The 23903-nt window shown below is 42.2% G+C and overlaps 1 pseudogene; it reads left to right on the plus strand.

The window, feature by feature from the left end:
- The first annotated feature begins 1473 nt into the window (after window positions 1–1473).
- LOC149153700 (serine hydroxymethyltransferase 3, chloroplastic-like) lies at window positions 1474–5128 on the plus strand (annotated as a pseudogene).
- The last annotated feature ends 18775 nt before the right edge of the window (window positions 5129–23903 follow it).

Consider the following 23903-nt stretch of genomic DNA (forward strand, 5'->3'; position numbering starts at 1 on the left):
GTACTTTCATCCTTCTGCTCGCAGTAGGTTTCCCACCAGTCCTTGACGTGGGGGGCTGCTTTGAGGAGAGCAAAAACAATCTTTTCCCGACTCGAAAATTCATGAACAGAAAAATAACCCTCTAGCAGATTTAACCATTTATCTATGGCATCTGAGTCTATCTGACCCTCGAATATGGGGATTTCAAAATTAACTTGTACCTTAAAGGGTGTGGCGTTTCCAGAGTAGCTGCTGGAAGCCGACGCGTTGCTTCTGGGTAGCCGCTGAAGGATCTGGGCAAAGCTGTCCATCATCGCGTTCCGTTGTCGCTCGAGGGCTTCTTCGAGCAAGATTTTGATGGGATCTCCTGCCCCCTCGTCTTTCTCCTCGTCCGCCATGGGAGGCCGTCGGGATTTGCGAGGCTGGTCTTGCAAAGGTTCAACCAGTTCAAGCCCTAACTCCTTATATCCCGACCTTGTTGGGGACATGCAAAGAAAAACAGAGAAAAAGCAGACCGCTCTGATACCACTGATCCGGATTTAAACAGGAACGCAACAAATTACAGAGATAACCATATACACAAAGATGCAGCGGAAATAATACTTCATTTCATTAATGGAAAATACTGAAAAATGCTTACAACCAGAAATGGAAATAAACCAGCTAGGGCGATGGTAGCTTATCTCTGAGAAGAGATGTGATGGCTACATGCCTCTGAACTGTGTTACAATGAGGCTCGAAGGCCTATTTATTGTTGAGAAACAATGGAAAACCCTTAACATTCCAAAACCTAACCCTAGGAGATGAAACGCCAAACTGTGGGCCCCGTTTGGGGGTAAGTTGGTACATCAACTTCCCGGGGTCGTAACTTTGGCATATGATCTCCGTTTGACGCGTACAATAGCTCATTAGAAAGATCTATCCAAGCACTATCATTTTTGGAACGGGTAACACATGGACCCATGTTGCCCCCGGATTCCCCAAAAAACGTCGTTTAGGGCCTCAAAACGGCTCCGGAAGTTCAGGACCCGAAAAACTGCTAAAAATAGTAACTTGTGCTATAATTAAGGAAACTGAAAATGCTGAGAAAGACAATGGTGGGGGTCCAGGTGGACTTGGGAGGTGGCCACCAATATCCACCTGGATCAATAAAACTTATCCATGGCCTTTCTTTGTTGGTGCTTGCCAACGTGATATTCATGTTATATATATTATATGTGAATATGTGTGATATTCTTGTTTTATATCTACGATTCGAACCCAAGTCAGCTGCTCCTGCATGTGTGATATTATTGTTCTATATATTATCTGCGATTCAAACCCAAGTCAGCAACGTGCAGGAGGCAAATTCGAACTGGTGCTGCTTTTGGTGTCTTTCATGTCTACCTTTGCCAGAGAATTATCCACAATACATCAAGTTCTGGATTCACATTTTGAAGTGGGAATAGAGGATAGCTCTTGTTTACGGTGCAAACATATTCATTGTAGGTCATAATGGGTAGTGGAGCAGTAGGGATGGGCTTGTTGGGTCAATATAATTTGAACCCAACTACAAATTTGATGCCCAAAACTTCACAACTAGTTTTGGGGGTTCCCTGGCAACAGAAAAGTAGAAAATTAGGAGGTTTGAAACTTTGAGGCCATGCCCATATAAACCTTTTTGTATCACAAAAAGATTGACAATGGGAAATCCTTTGGCGTTCATGCTGGCGCAACCCTGCAACTTCCCAGGTGTGCATGTTGTTCACAATTCACGCTATGATTTATTTATTTATGTATTTGTTTTTGGTTGAAATTTATACATGTATAGATAGCCTATGTGACATCCTTGATAATCTTGCCATTTGAAGACCAAGTGAAGAAAGCATAGATCATAGTTGAATATAGTTTAACTTGGAGGTGTTTAGAAGATTCATTTGTGAATTGAGTTGCTACAAATAAGCTTCTTATCTTCATTTAATGAACTATGTCAAATACCTCAGTTTTATTTATAGTTTTGTTGAGTTAATGGTTATTGAATGGCTTGATAAAGACTTTGTTCTTGATCTGGCTTCCCCTCGGGTGCCAGCAAACAAAAATTGTAGAACTCAATAATACAATTAATGCTCTTGTCAAACTGTGCCTCAGTTACCGAGGGTACTAAATTTATTTTGATTTCTTTATCTATTTTGTAAGTTACTCCATGCAGAGGGAAAGAAAAGCTTTGTAGATCCTCCTTTGCATGAGCTCGATCCTGAAGTGAATGTGATAATTGAGAAATAAAAGCAGTTGCAATTCAATGGCTTGGAACTTATTTCTTTTGAAAATTTTACATCGTGGGCAGTTATGGAAGCTGTTGGATCATGTCTAACAAACAAGTATTCAGAAGGACTCCCTGGTAAGAGGTAAGTGCCTGAAGATATAACTTGGAATGTGAAGAATGACACCATCATGATTGTGATTGTGTCTGAGCTGCTTGGCAGTTTCTTCTTGCCACTTGGTATTTTTTTCTTGTTAAACTCAGTTTCTCTTAGCTTTTGGACCTGTACTTTTTAGTTTGAATGTTTGACATGTGTGTAATGGTTTTTGGGTTCAGTGTTATAGTGTAGAGACCTATAGTTGTTGCATGAGTATTTGTTATCACAATGATGGATACAATTGTTGGACACTTTTCTATATTTATTCACTACTGTGTTGGGTTGGGATTTATGCCATGCATATAATATGTTGGCAATGAATTCATTGACCAAAGTGAGAGGCTTTTCTAGCAGAGGGCCCTAGAAGCATTCCATCTTGACAACAGTACATGGGGTGTTAATTTTCAACCATTATCTCGATCCCCAACTAATTTTTTTGTTTATACAACTCTCCTCCAACCACATCATCGCATTATGGTGTGTATGGTTCTGAACTATGAACCTCCTTTGATAAGATTATCATTCCTATTTGGGCATGTAACATGTGAAAATTTTCTTTGCAACGTTTAGGGTTTGGACTTACCACATGGAGGGCATCTGTCTCATGGATTCATGATAGCAAAAAAGCGAGTATTTGCTACATCAATTTACTTTGAATCAATGCCATATCGTTTAGATGAGTCCACAGGTGAGCTCACATTTCCAGTCTAATAATAATTAGGAGGGAAACAATTCCATCATTGACAAATATTGAACCAATATTTTGGGGAAGTGTTCAAAGTGTTAATGGTTGGGTTTGTTTTCTTGGGTTATAAGATTCATTGACTATGATATACTTGAGTAGAATTCCACCCTTTTTAGGATCAAGCTTATCATTGCTAGTGCTAGTGCATATCCCCGAGATATTGATTACCCTCACATGAGGTAGGTATTGAAGATGGGTATTTCTAGATCTTATAATGGAAGTCCTTTAAAAAATTTCTCTTTCCAACAATGTTTATTCTAGCATATTTTATTAATATGTTCTTATAGTATGTAATGTTGGATTTTTTTATGATTTTTAGTACTAAAAAGTTTGTGGTTTGGGAAGATTGCCAATATAGTTGGGGCATACTTAATGATGGACATGGCACACATAAATGGTCTCATCGTTGCTTCTATAATGGTCAGTCCATTTGATTTTTGTGATGTAGTAACAACTACAACGCACAAGGTGAGTTGATGCTATTAATTTTCTCTGCACTTCACCCTTTTGATTAAAAATATGAGTATATTAGATGGACCTTTTTTTGGATCTATCTTAATGCTATATATCTGTGCCATTCCCCCCTTGTAGAAGAAAAAGAATCCCATTAATGTTCAAGAAACAACAAATAACTAAAACAAATATGCCATTCCCATCATAGGAGTGATTATAGAGTTAAGAGGTGTAGATTTTCCTTTTGATTCTCTTACATGTTCTTTGATTTAGTTTCATGTTTTCATTTTTTATGTTCTTTCTATTTCTTATCACTACTAGATCAAAGCTTTGATGAAACTCATTATGTTCCTTGAATTGTTTGTCAATTGTTTCACTTTTTTCCTTTCATTTTTATCTTTCTGATATTTTTCATTCTGAAATATTTTTGGATTGGAGGGTTGTGATTTTTAGTCTTTACAAGGTCCTTGGGGAGGCATGATATTCTTCAGGAATGGGGGTTGACCTAGAGACAACCATCAAAAATGTAGTTTTTCCAGGGTTACAGGTCAATCTGAGTTCTCCTTCCTTTCCTCCATCATCCATATTGTTCTCCTGCTCACTAATATCATAATATTGGATATATCGATTTTTTGTATCATTTCGTTTCTAAAAGATACATGAAATAATTTGTGGCTTTCTAGGGAGGACCACATAACCATACCATAGGAGGGTTGGTTGTTTGTTTAAAACATGATGTAACTACAGAGTTCAAGGCTTATCAAGTACAGGTGTAGCACTCTCACATGTCTAAGCTTCTGTAAAATTCATGCATGTGAATTATTTTTTGAATGGATTTTGTTTCTTATCAAAGGTAAAATAGTTTTAGTAAGTTGTAGCAAATTTCCGAGCCCTTGCAAAGAGCCTAATGGATTTGGGTTACAATTTGGTGTCTGATGGTAGTGAAAATCACCTAGTTCTAGTTGATTTGAGGCCCTTGGTAAGGATCCTCTGTTCATATGCTGGAGTACACAACCTACTTGTATATTTATTTCTATTGGATTTAGTTGGTTGAATGTAACATGGTATATATTAATGGGCTTGGACAGGGCATTGATGGTGCAAGAGTAGAGGACATTTTGGATGTTGCTTCTATCACACTGAACAAGAATTTTGTACCAGGTTACATGAATTTTTTCTTTGTATATTTAGATGTAAGGGATTCATTTATTTTCATTTCTCCATGGGATGATATAGCTTACTTTAATACCTTACATTTTCAGGTGATAAAAGTGTTATGGTTCCTGGTGGTATACGCATAGGGACTCCTGCATTAACCACTCGTGGGCTTCTTGAGGATGACTTTATTAAGGTTGCAGATTTTATCCACGAGGGGGTGTAGATAGCCATTAAGGCTAAGAGCTCTATGAAAAGTACAAAATTAAAATATTTTATAAAATTTATTAAGTCAGACAATTTCCAGCTATGAAATAGCATTGTTGATCTCAAAAAGCAGGTTGAATCATTTGCTAGCCAATTTCCATTGTCTAGTGTTGGGACTGAAAATATTAGTTAGATATATGATGTGCTCAGAAGATCAGAAGTGTCCTTTATTAAATTTTAGGTTGGGTTTTAGTGATGATAACCATGTTGGTAAGATTTGGTTCCATGTGTATATTATAGTGATGAATAATGTTTTAAGCTAAATTTTGTCTGAATTTATGTGCTTTCCCAAAATTGGCATTAACATTCTATTCCGATGTGTTGGATGTTAAGTTTTCCATTTTATTTATTGGCAATTATGTAAAACTCTCTTTTTGTTCATCACAAGAATTTTGGGTTGAAAAAAATTGATAACTTGTATGGAAGCTATTATAGCAATTATTTATGTGGTGTGACTATGGATATTTTATATAGCCTAGAAAGCAATATTCCATACTTCTCAAGGGCCTAGGTATTGGGCCAATTACACAGTTTCATAAAGTGTGTTCACTAAGATACTTCTACACATGCATATATTCCATGTATACATGACACATTTGCAATCAATTGGGCTTCTAAGATTTTATTGTTACATTCATCATCTCACATAGGCTGGCAAGAATTGGTCCCATTTGTAGATTATAGCAAAGAACCATGTTGAGATCTATATTTTTCTTGAATTCATGTGCTTTGAAAGTATAAGCATATAGATTTTGTTTTGGTGTGATGGATGTTGAGTTTTCTATTTTATTTATTGGAAAAAAAAGTCTACATAATTTGTATGGTACACCCTTTCAATCCTTCATTTTCCTAAGAAGTTATTTGGACTCTCTTATATTGGTTAGGACTAAGTAATAGAAATAGTAGGTGCTAGTGTCAGTCTTTGAAACCTTCCTCCATTGATCAAACATGCTCTTACAAAGTGATTTTAAGGCGTCAAGGTCAAATTTTGTCATTTCAGTGAGTCTTCAAGCAAAATTTGGGCACTAGGTATTAGGTCTACGGTTTGTTTTCACTCCTTTCAAAGTTTTCCAAATGTCAGTCCATGTCACCATTCAACTGAGTGTACCATCATTCAGAGGTTGTCATCATCATGTCAGGTTCCAATGGGTCATTTTACACCTTGTTCATGCTTCAGTTGTGCCTAGGTAAGGTTCATTTCCCTCTCCTAGGGTTTTGAAGGTAATTTCTCTTGGATGGTCAAATCATCAACAAAAATTGTATCCTGATGTTCATACACCTTCCCCTATCCTTAATGTACCTTATTAAACACTTCCCATCACTGATATCCCTCAAATTCCTCATTTTCCCACAAACCCTAGTTTCTTGCTACAATTTGACAATTTTCTAGGCTAGGCTTGTGTTTTGCCCTTTTGGACCCCTTCCCCTCACTAAATATTTGAAATTCCACTTTACCCTATTTCCTAACATCCCTCCCTACTTCCCAAAATTTTCTCAAGAATTTAGAAGCCCCTTATCCCCTTCATTTCACTTCATTTCGACAAATCCCCTGTTCCACACATCGGGATAGGTTTTACTCCAATGATGTTTCTGAGAAAGAAAAGATGAATTTGGGAAAAATGAGAGATTTTTTTGTCCAAAATAGGCCAATGAAGAAAAACCTCCTTCACTTTTTACACAGGTGTCATGGTTTTAGAGAAATGTCAAAAATACAGTTGCCTCAGGAGAATTGATGCACCTCTGAAGTGACCTTGGGAAAATCAATATTTCTCATAGCTTGGTTGGCAAAATAACTTGCTTGATGAGTCAAATGATAACTAGACACAAATATATTTCCAATGAGCTATCATGAGATCAATTTGGAGTTGAGGAAGACCTTAAAAAGTTGACTACAATAGCACTCTGCCTTTAGGCAACCTCATTTTGCACATTTTGACCAGTCTTGGGAGATTTGATTTTTGATAGGGAAAATGAACTCCAAATTGAAAAATTAAAGTTGTGTTGGAAATTAGACTCAATAATATTTCCAACGAGCTATCCTACGCCCAATTTTGACACCAGGAAGGCCTCCAAAACTTGTCTGAAAAAAGGTGCTACGCACCTGTTCCTTGGCACTATGCACCTATTCCAAAAGCCAGAAACACTTCAAAACTCTTCCAAACTTCCTAAAAATCAAATTAAAGCTTGTTCCAAGTAAGTAAAACATTCCTCCTTGTTCAGGGAAGTTGTGTTTGGTGCCTTGGATGTTTGTGGTTTCCTTTAAGAAAAACCCTAGCTAAATTGCTAACATAAACCCTAGCTAATTCTTAAATCCTCTTTTGCAAGTTTTTAAAGGGCATTGCTCTTCTTTTTCACTTCATCCATTTTCAGCTTGGAAAATCCCATGCCCTTTCCCTAACATCATCAACATTCACTCCCTAAACCCCACTCCCATTTACCAAACCCTAGCCCTATACTTTATTCCCAAACCCTAACTCCCACTTCCTATTCCTTCACTACATCCACTTCATTATCAAATCCCTCATTCCACATTCATAATACCATCCACTACCCTCATTCCCAAAAGAAACCCTTCCTCCTAGCATTCACTTCCTTATACACACCACTCACCTCATATTTCAAAATCTCTTCATACTCATCTGCTTTCACTTCAAATTCATAAGCATGGAGACAGATTCAGACTATGAGAGGGAAGAGGAAACTCTCAGTGATTCTTCCAGAGAAGCTCATGTACCAAAAAGGCCACACAAAGGGGAAAAGATCATCCAGGAGGACACTATCAGTTTCAAGAGTTGCTTGCTTGTCCTCTTGCTATATCTTGTTTTAGACATCATTCTTGCTATGAGCTTGCCCGATTGTTTGTCACTCATCTACATAATGGCCAAGTGAACCTTGCTGGTGTTTCCTTCACTTTGACACCTGAAACCATAGATGCAACAACAGGTATTCCGAATGTGGGTGAATAGTGGAACAAAGGACAACTTGTGGGCAAAGAGCATTATGATCCTTACATCAAGGCTAGTTATCAAAAGCAAATTAGTAGGTCTTTCCTTTCAGATACCTACAAGACACTTATGCTCCACCCATGAAGCTCATTATCAAATACTTCACCTGTGAAGGGAGGTTTTCTCGCTTATACACTTACCATGTTAGATTATTGATGCATTTCACTAGAGAGAGGATGATGAACCTCCCCTATTTCATATGCAGAAATATTGAGAAAATGGCTACATTGGTGCAAAGAAAACCTCTTCCTCAACAGTTCAATAACATTTATCATTTTTCACTGATCAAGATTGTTGTTTTGCTTCATATGAGCTTGTTGAACATTTCATGGGATAATTTCATTTCACATGAGGTTTTCAAAAGCCCTCAAGTGACCCCATCAGTGTTTCAAGAGGAAGGAGGGCCTTCAAATCAACCAGAGGTTCATGAGACTCAAACTACAGGTGTTCCAGTGTTTGTCACTTATGAAAAGGGCACAAGGAGACTATTTGTAGCTGCCAAATGAGTATTATCTCCACCTGGGGTGGAAGGGGTCTCGTTTCCTCCATCAGACCACAGGAAAATGCTATCTTCACTCGGGGTAAAAGGGGCTTTTCCTTCTTCTTCAGCAAAGCAGGTACAAGATAAAGTGAAGCAACCATTGCATGATGAAAGGCCTTCTGAAGGTCAAGAGAGAGATTTTGTTTTGATTCAGGAGGAGGATACTGATTTGGACTCCCAAAGCTCAAGACTCGAGGAGATCATCAAAGAAAAAGAAGCTGAAATCCATGCCTTATCTCTTAACCTTGAGAGGGCTAAGTGGATCATTAACTACCTTGAGCATCAGAACAAGAAATTGGAGGATAAACAAACAATCATGGAGCTGCAAACCATAAGGGAAAACAGGTAAGCAGCAAAAAGAAAGAAAGTCAAATTGACACCACTTGAGCAAAAAATTGAAGCTGACCGGGAATCATGGCTTGAGAGGATAAAAATCCACTTGGAGAAGCTGCTTGAGAAATCCAACAAGGATAAAAGAATGTTGCGCCACATGGCTTATCACTATTTGGCACGAAACAAAATTTGTAAAGCAAGGATAAGAAGCCTAAGAGCCAAATTAAGGAGAACTTTGAGGAGAAAGAAAGAGCAATATAAGCTCAAAATATTGGCTGAGGCTTCATTGGCCTAGCATAACACCTGAAATAGATCACTCATGCCAAATTTCAAGAAATTTGGTAAACTTTTTGACATTTTTGAATTTTTCATAGAAAAACAGGTTTTTCCGGCAGGTGCGTAGCGCCACCTAGTGCTCGCTGTTGATGGGGACCTCCATTTGAAGAAAACTTGGCATTTTTGGATTCCTTATGAGAAGTTATGCTTGCTCAGAAATTACTAGGAAATTTTGACAAGTTTTGGACCTCTAAAAGGGCCAAAAACACCTAAAAAATGCCCTCTCTACCACTTTTTGGCCACATAGGAAGCAACCTTGGGAGATTGCAATTTTGGAGGGGAAAATGGACTACAAATAAAAAAATTCAAGTTGTTCCAGAACTTAGACCCATAGGGCTTTCCAAAGAGCTATCCTGAACCTGATTTAGACCTCGGAAAGCCCTCCAAAAGCAGCTTGGAAAAAGTGCTACGCACAAGATGAAAAAGTGTCAATTTTGCTCAAAAACTCTGTTTTTCGCCTAGTTTTCCTCTAGTTTGACTTTTTCTCTCTTATGGTCAAATTCATGATATGAATTGATGTAAATTGATGTACTATGATGTAAAAATGATAAAAAATGACTTGATAAGGTAGATACATCAGTTGTAGGTGGTTTAGAGTTGAATGAATCAGTTTCCTAGGTTTAAGAGGCAAGCTATTCCACTGCCTATTTTTGTGTTCCTAGTTTAGATATGGTTGAAGCCACCCATCTTCTCATGGATTCGACCCCTGATGGATAGCTCAGGTGGTTTGGAGGTCTATATCATGTATTTTCTTAGTCATTTTTCAAGGTTGGACTCTTATGAATGCTTTGAGCATTATTGTACATTCATTTTGCAGTTTGGCAAGGAAATAGACCAGGGTTTGCAACATTTTGCGGGATTCTTGTGGCAAGGTGACTTAGTATTTTTTTCCTTCTGTGATTCAAGTTATCATATGTTTATGTGTGCCATTATCTATATCTTTTCATCTTAACTAAATGAATCAAGTACAAAGGTGGAAATCATTGATGTTGTAGTGCTCTACCTCAGGGTTTGTTTAGCTTTACATGTTTTCTACTGTTTGAAGAGGACTCATGACACTTTCATGCCCTATCCAACTCCTCACCAGTCTTAAGACTCTCCATTTCACTTAATTCAAGGTACTAAAGCACTTTCCTACCTCGCCCCATAGAAACCTCTGCAAAACTGAGCTCATTCCCCGGACCCAAAACTGCCTTTCACATCTGATCCAACAAATCACCATAAAACTCAATCAAACTCCTCTGAGCATATACCTAGCCTAAAATTAGTCTTTATATCAATCATATCAAGCTTTATTGGCCATATTTTCCTTATATTGACAAGGAGAGAGCCCTTTCCCGACCTGGTAGGGCTAGCTACTAGGTTAAGCGTGGTTTGATGTTACCTTAGACCTGCCTTTCTCAGCCTGAGGTAGATCCATGCACTAATAGTAGGCATAAAGACTTAGGTAGGAATAAATAGAAAGAAAGTGTTACTGTTACATTTATTGTACACACCCTTTATAGAATGAATTTACCACCCTATCCATGGTTTATAGATAGAATTGACGTAGCTTGAGTAGGTATTTACACAGGGTTTGATTACTGAATTTACCACTTTACACACCCTGTTTGTGTTTCATTTGACTGGTTGACTACTCTTACTATTTTGAATTATATTAGTATTAGTCAGTATATTAGATCGATTGGGACTTACACTATTAGGAAGCTACATCCTGAGTTTATTGAGTCTATAGAATCAAGCTCTCATTTAGTCTATAGGACAGAGGAATGCAAAGTATATAGAGACAAATTTGAGAGCCAAAAACACAAAAAAATAAGTGGAGTATTTGATCCAATTACTATTGGATTCACTTATTCCAAACAAGTGTATATATAATTTGTTATGGAGTTTTATGGGGTGAAGAAAAAAGTGCAAGGATTGTTGGATTAAGGTTGTGAGACGTGATGTGATGTGCCTGAGGACTATAAAATATACCATGACTGGGTGGTATCTATTTTTCCAAAATTGCATAGGACTTGTAACTATTCTCATTCACAATAAGCAGACCCTTGTGGAGCTATGTCAGTCCACGAGAGGTGAACATGTCACTTGGGGGAGTTGAACCCCAGTGGGCATGATAACAACACCCCTCTTTCACTGACTAGGTAAGACCCTGTTGACAACATTGTTTAGATTTTGATTTAATAGTCTTCTGGTCTTAATTGTCTTAACAGGAGAGGGTATTATTCAATGGAATCATAGTATCTAAATGATGAACATGGGTTAAGTTTTGTTTCAAAATATTTGACTCTTGAATGCTCAAATTTTTGTGTGACCACCAAATGCAAGGCCTTTCAACCAACTGGATGTTCAAAGTAGCGCAAATTATAGTGAGTGCAGTCTCACATTGCTAGAGATTGTTTTTAGTTGGAAGTGCTGAAAAGAATAATGGGAGTTTTCCAAACTGGGATTGTGAAACATATGAGTAACTGCTTCTATACCTTGGTGAACTTTCATTTGCATATACATATATTCCAACTAATCTCTCCTTGAATTAGTAGGATGTAAAAGCTTTTGTGAATGGTGGGCATGGTGTATTGGGATGTTTCCATTAACTCAGGTTTTGAACATCATGATTGAGTGTCAGGTTACAGGTAAAAACTTGGCATGTTTTGAATTAGTAATAATTTCTTTCTCAATGCAAAATTTTCATCTACATATACATCCTAGCCGGGTGGTGAGCTCCAGTATTGTAGCAATAATGCTACAACTCCTGGGGCTTCCTGTCTCTCATTTTATCAACCCGGTAGTTCGTACAAACTTGGAAGCGACGGTGCTATATGCACAAGTACTAGGTCTTGTCACAGCTGTCACTTGGTCAGCTGGCACAAGTCCGCTAGGGCTCAAGCCAACTTCTATAGGCTCTCAGAAGAAGCTTGCTAATTGATGGACGAAAGCTATTCTCAAAGGAAAACTACTCTACTTGACAAAATGGACTGAAAGCAAATCAAAGCATGTAAACCTAGGAAACCCTAATTTAACTAGTCTAACCTCTATAATGCAAAGAATGTGAATGAAACCTCTACCAATGCTGCTGTTACCTCTAATAAGTGGAAATGCATGGATCTAAGCTACTTGCATCATAAAAGACATGTTTTTGTATTTTTCCTTTAAGTGGATGGAATGATTGTGATTTTGTGCTAACTAGGGTTTGGTTGTGCAGATGGGATGGAGAAGGAAGGAAAGCGTGGGACAGGTTGGGGAGGCTAGGAGAGGTCCCTAGGGATCCTTAGCATCCATCCACAGAGGTTCCTCGCATTCAGATGCTCAGCAACCGAGTGAGTGGCCTCCTACAGGATGTCTGCAGGGGATCCTACAGGATACGCAGAGATTTCTACAGGATGTCTACAAATTGCTACAGGATGACCTACCGTGAGTGTTTGAAGTGATGGAGGAGTGATGGAATGGTAGGGGGAGATGTGTAAGGTAGGAATAAGGCTGGTGATGGCTCAGAAGTGGAAGAATCGGATAGGGAGTGAGTGTAGGAAGTAGGTTGGAAGATAGAGGACTAGGTCAACGAAAGGGTTAGAGAATGAAGCTATGTGAGGAGTGAAAGACTTTGGGAGATAACAGAGCGGAGCAGGGGTCAACGATGTGTTTGCATGCGTGATCAAGATGGAGAATGAGGTAATGGAACGAGAGAGAGCAGTGTAAGTGAAACAAATGCTTATGACTGTCACCAAACCGAAAATGCATCAACCTAAACTACCTGTGCGTATAAATTCAATGAACAGCAATCCAAAACGCGAAGGAGAATGTGCATGAAGCTGTGATGAAGGCGTGTGTGCAGGTGTGAATCATGTGGAAAGATCTATCATAACGAGACTATGTTGCAGCATGTATGAAGTGAAGAACTGCGTGTTTTTGTGGCTGGTATAGGCTGCACTCCAATCTCCAAACAGAGATGGCAGTGGAGACTTTCTCAACCTTTTTTGCTGGAGCTCCAATGTATTATCAACCTGCTAATCTAACTAAACAACCGAGAGCAATTCAACCATAAACTAGTCCTATCTATGCTCATGAAAAAGACTAATTCAACAACCTGTAATTCAAATTGCATGTGAAAATGAAAACTCAGAGTGCTGAAACGAAATGCAAACAACACTACAGCAGAGGGGATCTATGGCTCTCAGGTTGGGCCCTAACCTGAGAGCTATAGTCTCCTTAAGAAAACTCAGAGCTAGATCAAAATCTGCCTTCTTTATTCATAATCTGATGTTATGCCAAAACTGGCTTACAACAAGAACTAACACCGAGCTGTGCTCAAAAATTACAATAGTAATGCGAAAGTTTCAACAACCTATCAAAGGCTACGGCCTCTATACTTATGCAAAAACGATCATCCAACAGGTCTCCTTGATTTTAGGAACTCGGCTGTCCAACTGAAGTTTAACTTAGTGATCCTGTAGAATAGTTATGACTGCTGTTCCTGTAGAACAGTTGGCTGCCTCTATGCTCGGTGCTCTATGCTCGGTGGGGAGATTGGTTGGAGCTCGGAGCTACGGTGGGAATCACGAGGAAGGTCCCCAAGACTGTGGACATCCTCTCCTAAAAACCAGCAGTGCCACCTCATTGTCCCCTTGTCTCCTTTTTCGTGTCTTTTCTCCCTTTAAATGCAAAAAACCTGAAAGCATCATGCATTAGTCATGTAGATAATATGTCTACCCTTCTTCCTACAAACAACACGAACAAACTAAGAAATGCATGCATAAGCAATAAAATATGAATGGTTTGAGCAAGTAGAATAGGCCAAAATGAGCCCAAATTGTACCAAAATTGGGGCTCATCATCACCCCCTAGCTGAACCATTTGCTCATCCTTGAGCAACTCAGTCAAGATCCTCATCCTTCATGGCTTGCACTGCTCCCCTTACATCCCAAGCTTCTGTGGTGATGTCCTCTTTGTTGATATGAAACCCGGCTGTTTGGTCCACCTTTTCCCATTGTGCATTGTCATCTTTCTCTGTACTTCCTTCAGCCAATCCTAGCAGCAATGGGGGGCTGAGTTTAAGGCCAATCCAGCTGGCCTGAAGTCTTTGCATGGATTTCTTGTAAAGGTCCACTCTTGCCAATGCTTCCCTCATCCGGGTCGGGGTATGGTATTCCCGGATCTTCAAACTATGTGCCAAGGTATGCCACCTGCGTGCACATGCGTGGGCAGCAGTTTCTCCCAATAATCTGTCCATGTCTTCAAAGTGGGCTATTGCTTGGGCCTGCTGGTCCATAAATCTCAAGGAAGCTGTGGGATCATTAGACAACTGTTGGCGGGCTGAGATGAGGGCAACCAGATTCTCTGGTTCTGCTCGAATGTACAGTGGCTCTCTCACTTCTCGGCTCATAACCGATTTTTCTTCGGTTGCTCTCTGATCCTTGTGATTTAACCATGAAGCGAAGGCCATCAACTGCATATCACCCAAGGTGATATTGGGATCCCAAGAGACTTCATTAGGCAAAACCAGATTGTGGATGTAGAATTCTGCTAGCTTGGCTTTGTCTTCTGCTGAGCTAGTATTGCATAATTCGGCAAATTGCTGTGGGTTATGGATTTGTGCAATACCTCTTTGTGCTAATGTGTTTATCTGGAACTGTAGCCACTGATCCTTTAAGTACAACCCGTAAGACTTTGCAGGATGTCTGCATTGCAGGGCTTCCATGGCCCAACTGGCCATGCAGGCCAATTGTGTTTCCTTTTGTTTCAGCTGCTCTTTCAGAGCTTGTGTTTCAATTTGGCCCTGCTGTCTTGTTTCCTGTAGAAGTGTAATTGGCTCCTCCAGATGGGTGGTCAGCTTTTGTTTTCCTTGCTGCTCATTTGTGGTGTCTTTGGAGGATGTTCCTACCCCTGCCCTTAGCTCCTGTAGCTGCAATTTCAACTTCTGGTTTTCTTCCTGTAGAAGTACACGTTGACAATTAGCCACATGCTTAGCCAATGCAAACTCACTCCTGACTTCTTTAAGTTGTTCTTGCAGGGGACCTATGTCCGCCACACCTTTGGATTTGGCGATTTGCATCCATGTGTGGGAACGGACCCTCTCCTCTTCTAATGCGAAAAATAGAGGTACAGTAAATTTTTGCGGTATGACCTTTCCCGCCTCCAAGAAGGTGTAGTAGGAGTTCAGATTAGGTGAAGGGCTAGGCTCGGGGATATGTTCTCTTTCTTCCTCTCCAGGAGGTGCTAGCTCACCCTCCTTTGGTGACGAGGGTCCTTCCTCTTCTCTTTGTTCGGTTTCCTGTAGCCGAGCCAAGGTGTCCTGTAGGACATTTTCGGCTTCCTGTAGCCTGGTTTTTTCATCCAACAGGTCTAACCTTTCTCGCCATGTGCTCTTCTTTGGACTTCCCTTTTCGTAGGTAACTGTAATCTTTGAGGGGGATTTTTCTTTGGGAGAAGCAGGAGTGTCTTCGATGACAATTGGGCTGCTGGACTGCGTCTGCGGTTTCCCTGTTTTTATCCGAACACTTCTCCGGGCTTTGAAGTAGAGAGGAGGGTCCCTCTTCCTTTTTCCTTTTGGCTTAGGCGGCGTACTGAGGCCAGCTAATACAGCCGCTGCCTCCCTGGCCAAAACATCCACCTTCTGCTCCTTTGATTTTGATTTCGCATGGCTTCCTGTAGAAGCCTGTTTCTGCGCTTTCGTGCTTCCTGTAGAAGCTGTTTTCGGGCTTCCTGTAGAAGCCCGCTTCTCCTTTCCTGTAGTGACAGGTGTCTTCACTTTCGCTTGCTTTGCTGCCGGGGTTTTACCTTTTTGTTTGCTTGTGAGTGCTGGAGAGGTAATTGGGCTGACATGGCCCGCCCCAACTTTGTCCCTTCTACTCTTTGACCTTATTTCCCTTGCTGACAGGATGGGGGAGTCAGCTTTTTCTTCAGCATCTTTTTCTTCGTGCTGCTTCTCCTGCATGGTAGTCGGGGTACTTGGGCTAGTTTCCTTCTTGTCTTCGGCCTCTGCTTCTTGTTCTTCACTGCTAGACGACCCCGTTTCTTCCATCAACATTTTTATGTCTCCTTCTCGAGTTAAATTCCGGAAGGATTCCCATGAGAGGGGAACCTTTTGTGAGTGGAGCGCGTCTCCTACAAGAAGCTTGATCAGCCCATGGTGTGCGACTTGATCTGGTATGCCCTCTCTGAGCTTTGTAGCGCACTCAATCAAGGATTGTAACAAGAAATAAGGAATGCTTAATTTCTGTTCTACAGGAAGATCAATTCGGTGTCTTAGTTCACTGAGCAGCCGAAAGTGGTATGCATACACAATGCTGTAACGACCCTCACAGGTAATATATTTCATGATTTGCAAACTGACTTCGTTCCATGGTGGCAACAGGCTTGTTCTTCTCACCCCATTTTTGTCCTCTGTGAATTCTTCTTCAGGTGGGAAGAACTCTTTCTTGGCTTGCTGGCTTAGCTTTCGTTCTTCTTTATCCCACGGGAGACCCAGAGGAAGCTCAGTGATTCTGCTGATAGACTCCGGGGTGATCTTGAAGCTTAGGCCTCTGAAATTGACTGTGGCCAGCACCTTGGATTTTGGCCTCAGGGCCTGCAAGAATTCCTCGGCCACTTCCTCATCGTACCCTTGCAACTTATCACAAAAAGACATCCACTGTGCTCGTGTAAAAAGCTCTACCACGGCCTGATTTCTCCTCAATTTTTCTGAATCTATGGGTTCTCGCCTGATAAATCCACCCGGCATGATGCACAATTTTCTTAACCGGAGGTGGTGATGGTGGAGGAGTGTGAAGTTTCGGTGACAGAGTGCAAAACAATGCGTATAATCCACAAAATTTTACAACACAGTCTAACTACTTCAACAATCCTGTAGAATGACAGTATAAGTCTACAGACAGCAATTTCACCACTTTCTCTATACCCAGACAGTAACTGACAATTCTACCACCTTACATGACCATTTGCATGAGAAGTCCAGGGTTACCTCGTTACTCGGCCACCTTTTTTTACGTGAACACCCGCGTTCCTGTAGAAGACTGCGTTCCTGTAGACTGCGTTCCTGTAGAACTGTGTTCCTGTAGGAGCAGTGCGCAAATTTCCGGGAGGACTGCAATTGGACCGCGGTTGAGGTGCACTTCACCGGTGTTCTGGTAGCCAACAGCTCGGCGTATGAAGGTGCAGAGACGATCGGAATAGCCACTCGAGTTCGAAGTGGTGGTTGATTGAATGCATGTCAAAATCTAGCCGATTAGATTTTGAATCGGTGCGATCCGTGGCGCGGGGGACAACTCATCCCCCGCCGGACCGTTGAGCGACGTCATCAACCAGTCACCGGCGTATTCACTTGCTGCTGCATTCATTCCCACAGATCTGCCGCCGCCTTTTTCTGCTGAACTCATTCCCACGGATTCTCACGTGCGTGCTGCTGATTTTTTTTTGTGGTCGCCACCCGAACATTCAACTATACCATAACTCGCCGACGTGGCCAGTCTACTTGGCCATACGGCTGCTCAACCATTCACCTTTACGCCATGCAAACAAATCAAAGTAATATTCATGCGATTTGATGGAAGGAAGGGGTTAGACGCTTACCTGCGTGGCTGCACACGATTTTTCCAGTTTTTCGATGATGGTGAGCGGATCTACCTGCTGCATGCGCACTCACACAGACCCGGAGGCTCATGGTTACAGGTTGCTGACGATGGAGGGAATGCTGTGGTTGCATGCGCTCGCATTACCTTGGAGATGGCGGTGTTGTGAACGGTATCCACTCCAGCAGGTTGAACTGTTAGAGGATTCCCGCGGGTGTCTCGTACCAGTTCTTCTTCCTTGGGTGTATGCTGCACGGTGGAGGATCTGGTCTTTCAATCCCGCTTCCGGAGCTTCTGATGCCTGTGGTGTAAGATCTTCGCGCTTGTTTATCTTTGAAAATGCCTTTTTTCGCAAGAACTCATTGATCTGTTTTGCTGGTGCAGGGGACTTGGATGCATGTTGACGAGGATGGTGGAGCAAGGTAACAGCGTCGTGCATGGGCCCAAAAGAGGCTTTCATGCGTCCACACCAACCCGTAGTCATCAGATCTACTCATGAAATGCATTCTGGCCCGTTCTGAGCCTCTACAGGAAGTTTCCTGTAGAAATACAGAGCTTCCTGTAGACAGGCAGCTCTTCCTGTAGAAACTGGCACCTTCCTGTAGAAACTGGCACCTTCCTGTAGAAAATCTGTGTCTTCCTGTAGGAGACTCAATCTATAATGAAAGTGCATATACCTTGAAGAACATAAGCATTCTTGGAGGAGGTGCTGGTGAGGTGTCCTGGCTGCATGATAAGGACCTTTGACCTTGAGTTGAGAGGCTTCCTCTCCTCCATAGAACACCTGCAATCTGCATGCAAATAACTTATGGATCTTGTTTTTTTCTTTTTTTCCTTTTTTTTTGAAAGATAGCAGGGGTGCCTCAAGGAGGTTTTCACCCGTGCCATCTGCCCTGAGCGCCTCAGAGAGGTTTTCACTCAAGGATCTTTTTCAACTTTTTCCTTTTTTTTTTTTCACAAAAGCAATAGGAGCGCCTCAATGAGGTTTTCACCCCTACTACCTGCCTTGGGCGCCTCGGAGAGGTTTTCACCCAAGGATCTTTATTTCTTTTTTTTTTTTTTTTTTTTTTTTTTTTTTTCAGATCTTCTTTCAGGGTGTGCCAGAGGCAGAGGCAGAACCCTTCTCTATGACCAATACAGATTTCTCCATAGTTTTGATAAACTCTTGTCTTGAGAGAGGTCTCCTGTAGATCTTCAATCGATGCCCATTGACAAGCATGGTAATGGCTTCCTCATCAATGGTTCGAATGAGGACAGATCCATTGTCATGGCATTTCTCCACTGTATATGGTCCTAGCCATCTGGTTCTCAACTTCCCCTTGAAATCTTTGTATCTGGAATCATACAACAAAGCCCAATCTCCCGGCTGAAATTGCTTGTCATGGAGATGTTGGTCATGCCACACCTTTCTCTGAAGTTGGACCACTTCTGAGTGAAGGAGGGCCTGCATGCGGTGCTCATCCAGTCCATTCAGCTGTAGTAGCCTTTCTTGTTGTGCATGGCTAAGATCTAGATCCAGCTGAGCTGCCATCCTCAAGGTGTTGTACTCAAACTCAATGGACAACAAAGCTTTCTTCCCATAGACCAGCTCATAAGGTGTGAAGCCGGTGGTGGTCTTCCAAGTGGTGTTGTAAGCCCATGTGGCCTCAACCAGGCGATCTGCCCAATCTTTTCTGCTGCTGCTCACCACTTTGGTCAAGATCCCCTCTAATGCTCTATTGGTGACTTCCACCTGCCCATTTGCTTGAGGATGATAGGGAGTGGAAGTCCTATGCTTGATCTTGTGATGAGCTAGGAGATCTTCAACCAAGTTGGATGTGAACTGGCTCCCTTGATCGGTCACTAGCTCTCTTGGGTAGCCAAACTTGTAGAAGATGTTCTCTCTTAGGAACTCGGCCACTTTCTCTTCTGTTGCTGCTTTGATTGCTTTGGTCTCTACCCACTTTTTCAAATAGTCAGTACACACAATGATGTAGGATCTTTGCCTCGAAGAGGGATTGATTGGACCCACAAAGTCCATGCCCCACTTCTCAAATGGCTCAAGAGTCACTTGAGGTTGGAGAGGCATCTCATCCCTTTGGGTCGGTTTCCCCATTCTTTGGCATTGGTCACACTGACTGACATATCTTCTGACATCTTGATGAAGTGTGGGCCAATAGTAGCCTGCCTGCAGGATCTTGAAGGCAGTTCTCTTTGCTGCAAAATGCCCTCCACAAGGCCCATCATGACAAGTGAGGAGGATATCAAAGACTTCCTCCTCCCTTACACAACACCTTAAGATTTGATCGGGGCCAAGCTTGAACAGGTTGCCCCCAATCCAAGTAAATGATGCACTTTTTCTGATGATTCTGCTCTTCTCTTTTGAAGAGAGGTGCAGAGGGAACTGAGCCGAAACAAGGTAGTTTTCTATATCAGCAAACCATGGAGAGAGTACTGAGATAGCAAACAGATGCTCATCAGGCATCTGGTCATCCACCGTCCCATCTTCATCTGCAGACAAATCCAATCTAGACAAGAAGTCAGCAACAACATTTTCTCTACCTAGTTTATCAACAATGGTTAGATCAAACTGCTGCAATAAAAGTAACCATCTAATAATATGAGCATTCACATCTGGTTTATTCATCAAATATCTAATAGCAGCATGGTCAGTATGTACAAAGGTCTGGTAACCAGTAATATAATGTCGAAACTTGTTTAATGCATGGACCACAGCCAAGAATTCCTTCTCGGTTACAGTGTAATTCAGCTCAGCTTTGGACAAGTTTTTGCTAACAAAGTAAATGGCATATGGAAGTTTCTGCTCAACTTGTCCTAAAGCTGCACCTATGGCTTTGTTCGAGGCATCAGTGTGGATGTGGAAAGGTAGGGCCCAGTTTGGACCTCTCAAGATTGGTGCTGACACCAACTTGTCCTTTAACTCATTCAAACTCTTCTGACAATCGTCAGTCCACTTAAACTCCACATCTTTTGCCAACAGACCAAACAATGGCGAGGCTAGCTTGCTGAAATCTTTAATGAATCTCTGGTAGTATCCTGCTAATCCCAAGAAACTCCGGACATCCCTTACTTTTTGAGGAGGTGGAACCCTCTTGATGAGAGCAATTTTGTTAGGATCCACCTGCAATCCTTGGGAAGAAATGGTATGGCCTAGCACGGTCCCCTCAGTCATTAGGAATTCACATTTTTCAGGACTAAGGGACAAGTTCATCTCGGTGCATTTGGTTAGGACTTTCCAAAGGTTGGACAATGCTTCCTGGAAGTTGGCCCCATAAGGAGTAAAGTCATCCATGTATATTTCCACTGCATCATGGACCAACTCCGAGAAGATGCTCAAGACAGCTCTCTGAAAAGTAGCAGGAGCATTGCATAGCCCAAAGGGAAGGACTCGGTAGGCAAAGGTACCCCAAGGACAAGTGAAGGTGGTCTTATCTTGGTCTTCCGGGCTGATTTGGATTTGATTGTACCCGCTAAACCCATCCAGGAAAGAGAAGAACTTCTTTCCTGCCAGTCCATCCAACACTTGATCTATGAAAGGTAGAGGGAAATGGTCTTTCTTGGTAGCTTTGTTCAGCTCCCGGTAATCCACACAGATTCTCCACTTCCCATTCTTCTTGGGGACCAACACTAGAGGGGACACCCATTCACTATCTGAAATGGGGTAGATGAATCCGGCATCCAACAGTTTCTGCAATTCTTCCTTGACAATGTCCTTAAGAGTTGGATTCATTCTCCTCTGAGGTTGCCTAACCGGTTTACAATCCTCTTTGATGTATATATGATGGGTACAGACCGAAGGAGGGAATCCTTTCATTTCCTTATAGCTCCAAGCAAAAGCATCTAGGTGGTTGGCCAACAGACTACACAGCTCCTTTTCCTGGGAAGGAGATAAGGAGGAGCTGATCTTCAATGCTTTCTCAGGGCCGAACTCCACATTCTTAACTCTGGGAGTGACAGGGTTGGTTGTACAAAGATCCACTAAGGTGCTAGCTTGGGCATCCTCCACCAATTCCTCTAAGGGTAGTGCACTGGTAGGTGGATCCTGGATCAAGGTCTCGATCAAGTCATCCTCGGTTAGGGGGTCTTTCCTAGTGGTATCTAAGGTGCACAGAGGTGCTGAGTACACCTCGTCTTCTTCTCCTTCTTCCAACCAGAGTGGTAAATCATGCTCTAAAGAAGGTTGGGTAGGAGGGTATAGGACTAGCTGCTTGGACATGGGACCATTTTTGATGGTCATGTTTCCTGCCCGACAACTTATGTAAGCATCTGCAGTAGCTAACCAAGGCCTTCCCAAAATGAGAGGATATCCAGTAAGCTTGGCCTTTGGTTGCAGAACCAGGAAGTTTGCAGGGTATTCCCAAGAATCAATGGAGACCATGACATCCTCCACAATCCCTTCGGGAGTCACGGTGGAGCGATCTGCTAATTGCAGTACTGTCGAGGTCTTTCTCAAGGAACCCTGAAGATTGAGTTTAAGCATGGTATCCCTGGTCATCACATTGATGGCCGCCCCCAGATCAATCAAGGTGTGGGGGATAATGGTGCCATTGATGTGAACATCTACTACAGGACTTCCAGGATCTAGGTACTTTGGGCAGATGACTTGTCCTAGCATAAGGTCAGACAGTTGTCCTATGACATTGATAGTTGAGGCATCTTTCTTCCATCTGCCTGGGTGTTTGAAACACTTCTCCTTAACCAGCTTGTTATATATTGGCACATCCTTGATGGCTTGGAGTAGTGGGATTTTTACACACAACTGCTTGAGCTCACCCAAAAGCTCATCTTCTTCTGGGTTAGGTTGTGTGGTGGCTGTTAGTCTCTTAGGAAAGGGTGGAATAGGCTTTGGTTCACTCTCCTGATGGTCTTCCTCATCCTCTGGGGGAGGAGGCTGGCAATCTGGAAGAGTCTTTCCAGATCTAAGATTGATCTCCTGGATCTCCACAGCATAGGTAGGGCATGAGGTTTCCCCAGTGTATACCTGCTGGGCCTGTCTATTGTTGGGGTTCAGGTTCGGTTGAGCAGGCATTTGAGGTTGCCTTGGAGGAGCAGGAGGTAATGGTTGTGGTTGAACTGGAGGTGGAGGCAGAATGGCGGGTGGAGTGTTGTACTGAGGCCTCCACCCCGACTGAGGTGCATTCCATTGAGGCTGTGGCTGGGTATGTGAGTGATATGGATGAGAAGTAGGTTGAGTGGGGTACTGAGGTGGATAAGACCATGGAGGAGGCATGGACCATGAAGGATGAGCAGGGGGACCCCAGGAAGGCATAGGAGTTGACTGGTTGGGGTTGTAATAAGCTTGAGATGCCCCTTGCATCCCCTGCTGATAAGGTCTAGATCCTTGTGGCCTCCTTTGGTTGAGGTAATAGAGAGGCTCTGTGGGAGCTTCGGTCCCTTGGTACATGGCTTTAAACCCAGGTAAGGTTGGACACTGATTTGTTGGGTGGTCCTCCTCACAAACGAAACACACTTCAACCGAATGCAATGGGCATTCGTTCTTAGGGTGTCTTCTGGTGCACCTAGGACAGAAGACAGCCAAGGCTCTCTCAGCTTCTTCTTTCTTCTGCTGGATCCTGAATGTGTCCAGCTGCATGGCAATGGTCTGTCTCACCTCACTCTTAAGATCTTCTAATTGGTTTGTAAACTCATGTTTGGAGAAAGGGACACCAGTGGAGAGGAGATTTCCTCTACCTCGTTTCCTAGCTGCCCTGGAATGATTTCTAAACACAGTCTTGATGTCCTCATAAGGCAGTTGGTAAATGTCCCCCCCAGCTAACATGTGAAGGGTGTCTAAGAGATCTTCAGGGACTCCTCAGAGTAGAACCAACTTGAGGGATTCAGGGTCAAGTGTGCACCTGGCCCGCTTATAGCTAAGTTGGAACCTCTCCTCATAATCCTCTAAAGACTCATCACTCCCCATGGTCATCCGAAAGATCTCTCCCTTGGTTTCCTTAGACCTACAGTAATCCTGATACTTGGTATTGAAGGCTTGCTGCATCTGAGCCCAAGTAGCGATGCTATTCCCAGGTAATCCCATGAACCAGCGTAGTGCTGCATCCTTAAGAGTGGAAGGGAAAAGCTTCAGCTTTTGCTCATCTTCAGTATAGTCATAGGTTCTACAAAGGACAG

The sequence above is a fragment of the Pinus tabuliformis genome, chromosome 9 (assembly GCF_031772625.1).
Source record: "Pinus tabuliformis cultivar Carrire ecotype Pingquan chromosome 9, CPIR1, whole genome shotgun sequence".
NCBI lineage: Eukaryota > Viridiplantae > Streptophyta > Pinopsida > Pinales > Pinaceae > Pinus > Pinus tabuliformis.